Consider the following 4,454-nt stretch of genomic DNA (forward strand, 5'->3'; position numbering starts at 1 on the left):
CTAAGGCTCAGACTGATTGGTGTTCAATCACTGTATGGGTGTTTTCAGATATATGTTTGGGTGTTGCCAATTTCAGCTATGCTTTGTATTTCTGATAGAAGTGTTTTCCCAATGATTGCAAGAGGTAAATTCATGAACAATGTATCTAATGTAAGAAACAGTGTGTAGTGTTTTGCAAACAGTTTGTTACAGAATTGCAAACAGAGTGCAAACAGAAAATGTGTTTGTAGTTTTGGTACCTTTGTTTAAGACATGGTTGTTAAGGTTAAGGTTTTGGTGCTTTTGTCTAGGCATTCACTTCCAGTGTGTAAGCAATCGGCAAGTATGTAATAAAATGTTTTGTTATTTGTGGACTCACGTCTCTGCCCTCTTTTGTGCATCTGAACCTGTGTGACCTTCTTGGTTTCAAGAGTGTTTAACCCTTTAATAATTTCCTGGGGGTGAGATTCCTCTAGGCGGCGTTGTCAACATCAAATTTAATACCTATTAAACAAACCCTCTGCTCCGTTCACCACACTACAATACAGGAGAAATTGCAGTTTGAGATGTGGGTCACACATTTGAAGGCCATTACAGACTTCAACCCCATTAACGGTTAAGTAACTAAACCCGAGCTTGGCTTGAAGTCTGATCATTTCAACTCTCCCAGTCTCTTCATAAATAAAACAACAGCAATTCATAGAGTCGGTCTAACGTAAAAAGAAACTGGACATTAGAGATTAGAGTAATGATGACACAGCCACAGTGCGATTGTACTCTCCTAATCACACAGATGTGAAAATACTGTAAATTCTTAAATAAAAACTCGGTCTCAAATTACGGCCGGGGCTGCCACTTCTTTGGACACATAGCTAAAGGCCGGTTCCAAATACAGCTGGTGTAAAATAAATAAATAAATGAATGAATTACAGAAACGTTCAGGTGGTAAATTCATCATGTTTCCACAGCATTATTTACATCAGTACAACAACATACGGTAATTATGCTCACTGCTCTGTTGCTATTAATTTCACTTTTTAACAGAAATACCATACCGATAATGATCTAACTCACATGGATTGTGGTCGCTGTCGGACTATATGTGTTAATGGCCCATTATTAGTATTCAGGGACATCACTGCCAAAACTCTCTCCTTCCTATTTCCTATGCATTATTTCATTATTTCTATGAGTTATTTCATATAACAGCATGTCTTAATGGTGCTTGGAAAAAGTCACGGAGGGGGAAAAATGTCTGATTTTAGAATGCATAGATAGGATAGGGACATGTCGGCTGGTGAGCTGGAAACAGAGGAACAAATTTTACCTTTAAACCTGTCAGATATACCTTTGCCTACAAGTAGCCTAACGGTATATCTGACATGCTCATTATTTTTCCCAATAATTAAAACGTTTTGTACTGTGATGTTATTATTTGAGATACATTTGAGATACATTGAAATACATTTCTATATGATATCGAAGCTTGATTGTTTCGTTTGATTTTTTGCCATTGTATATCTCGTAGATATTATCATATGTTGTTTTGCATTTGCATGTTTCTATTATCAGCACCATATCATTATAATCTGACACAAACTGCCTGTGATAGACCTAATATTTTTATTCTTTAAATACAGTACAGTATAGGCCTAGTGTGTATATTAGTGTAGGCCTAGTGTGTATACCTTATAGAAAAAATTAGAAATTAAACATTGCTACAATATTACAAAATACCCTACTAAAAGAGGACAAATCATAAATAATGGCCTGTCTCTAATACAGTTTTTCTGTCTCGCTAAAACACTAAACCTCATTCTCTGAACCAAATGCTCAGTGGCCTGAACCCATGTATTGAATTGATCATTCTTTTGGCAAAACCATAAACAATTTTCACCTAGCAAGATACAATTTGAGGATCTCATTTACTCTTTTTGCAAAACTCTAAACACATTCTCACTCACTCACATTTTGCACTGTGATGCACTTGTGATTCATAATGGTAACCACAGGCAGCAGAAGTTAAACACAATTACAGCACAGATGTCATAGCTTACACATGACTCAAAATTGTTCACACTTGTTGCTAATGATGTGATGAAACCAATATAAGCCAGTTCAGAGTGCACAGGTGGCACGGTTGAGTTGAAAGTTGATACCAACAATGGATAGAAACAATCTGTGAGGCAGAGAAGGAAGATTGCGTGTAAAAGGTGGTGTACGAGGAGGAAGAGCAGAGGGACAAGGAAGAGCAAGACAAAGACCAAGAACAGTAATTTCTGATGAAATTCCAGCAACTGTGATAGACCATGTTGTTGTTCATAGAATGACAATGAGTGAAGCAGGACAAAGAGTACAACCCAATCTCAGCAGATTATCTGTGGCCACCATAACCAGGGGATTCAGAGAAGAGAATAGGTAATTGGTTTTTTTTTTGGTCATTGAAAGTTTACTGTATACAGATGTTTCAGTACATCACCCTGTCAATATAAAGGAGACTGGGAGGGGGGAGGGATGGGGGGTGGGTCCATCACTACTTATTCTGCTTGTATATTTTTGTAACTGCACGTTCCCTTTTTGTAGAATTGCAAGACTTCCACGTGAGGGTGGAAGGATGTTCTCCCAACAGCAAGAGGCTCTCATAGTTGACATGGTCCTTCACAACAGTGCCATTAGACTGCGTGAAATATAGCACTGAGCTGTTGAAGACAATGCAATTTTCAGTCTCATCCTTTGCACCACTGACCGTGTCCTCCAACGCAACAGGGTGTGCATGAAGCAAGTGTACAGAGTACTCTTTGAGTGCAACTCGGAAAGGGTCAAAGATCAACAATTTCAATATGTGCAAGTAAGTGTACATTCGAACAGACACATCCAGCGCTGATTGGTTACAGTACAATACTATATTACATACCACTGTCAAGCTGCATTACATTGTAATGTATGTAAATCAGGAGAGCATACACTCTACAGCATAGGTCTGCCTTTCTGTAGCACTTACAAAACTATATCCATTTTTACATATAGAGAGTGTTTGAATTGGATTTAATGGAAAGACCCCATGAATACATTTTTGTGGATGAAGCTGGGTTCAATCTGATGAGGAGGAGAAGGAGAAGCCGGAACATAATTGCCCAATGGGCCATTGTCGAAGTCTCCAGCCAGTGTGGTGGCAATGTGACACTTTATGCAGTCATAAGTAATCGTGGGGTTCTCCGCCATCATGCTACCATGGGGCCATATAACACCCAGCATCTTCTTACATATCTGGATGGTCCTTGGGATGTTCTGTTTGGGCGTGAGCAGCAGGATAACAAGCAGGCAGAGCATCCTGTCCATGTCGTAATTTGGGCCAATGTCAGTTTTCACCGGGGTGTCCTGATACGGGAGTGGTTCAGCATCAACCAGCGATTCATAAATGTTTACCTTCCACCATACTCCTCTTTCCTCAACCGAAGAATTGTTCTCTGCATGGCAGTGGAAAGTATATGACCGAAAACCCTATACCATGGAAAATCTTCTACTGGCCATGGAATTGGTCTGTGGTGACATAGGTGTAGAGTCTTGCCAAGGCTGGATCCGGCACACCAGAGGATTTTCCCCCCAATCACCTGGCTTGGGAGAGCGTTGCCTGTGATGTAGATGAAGTCCTATGGCCTGACCCAGCGCAAAGACGTGATGCCAAGGCCGGATGAATCACCTGTTGACTTTTATTTTGCGGTGTACTGTAATGTGCTTTTCATTTACATTTTGTCTCTTGCCTTTTGCATTAGCCTGCTGTATTTTTACTGTATGCAATTGCTGAATCAACAGACATTCAATACTGTATTGTTTGCAGTACTTACAGTATACAATATCTAAACTGTGTTACTGATTTGTGAATTTTTTTTCTGGAAAACACTAAATGCATTTACTGTATCATAAACAATAAACATGCCCTGAACACTGTTTTCCATTTTTTTTTATGTGGTGTGTAATGAATGCTCAGTAGTGTTTTTATTTTGACTGGCCTTGTGTATGATCTGAAAACACTGTCTGATTTTGAGCACGGATAAAACTGTTTTGAGGCAGTTGTTTGATTTTACAAGAACAGTCAGAGGTTTTGTGAATGTAGTTTGAAAACTGGGTTTTGTGTTTACAGTTTTCAGAAAAGGGTGAAAGGTTTCAAGAAATGTGTCTTAGCAATAGTGGAAAAGTGTATAATCACGTCACCTGCATATTTACAGGCTACAGGCGACCAAAGGAGACAATTTATTGTCCCAAGTCGTCTTACAAGAAAAAGTAATAATTCAAGCAGTAACACATCCAAGCAGCAGTGCGTCAGCTAATTGGTACAGCTCAGTCACTGATATATGAAGAGATAAAAACCTGTTACAGTTTTTTACGATTGCTCAAGCACAATTTTGAAAACAAGGCTCATTTTGTCAAAACACTACACACAATTCACACAACCACACACACAAGTAGCAGAACAC

The sequence above is a fragment of the Chanos chanos genome, chromosome 2, assembly GCF_902362185.1.
Source record: "Chanos chanos chromosome 2, fChaCha1.1, whole genome shotgun sequence".
In the NCBI taxonomy this organism is placed as follows: domain Eukaryota; kingdom Metazoa; phylum Chordata; class Actinopteri; order Gonorynchiformes; family Chanidae; genus Chanos; species Chanos chanos.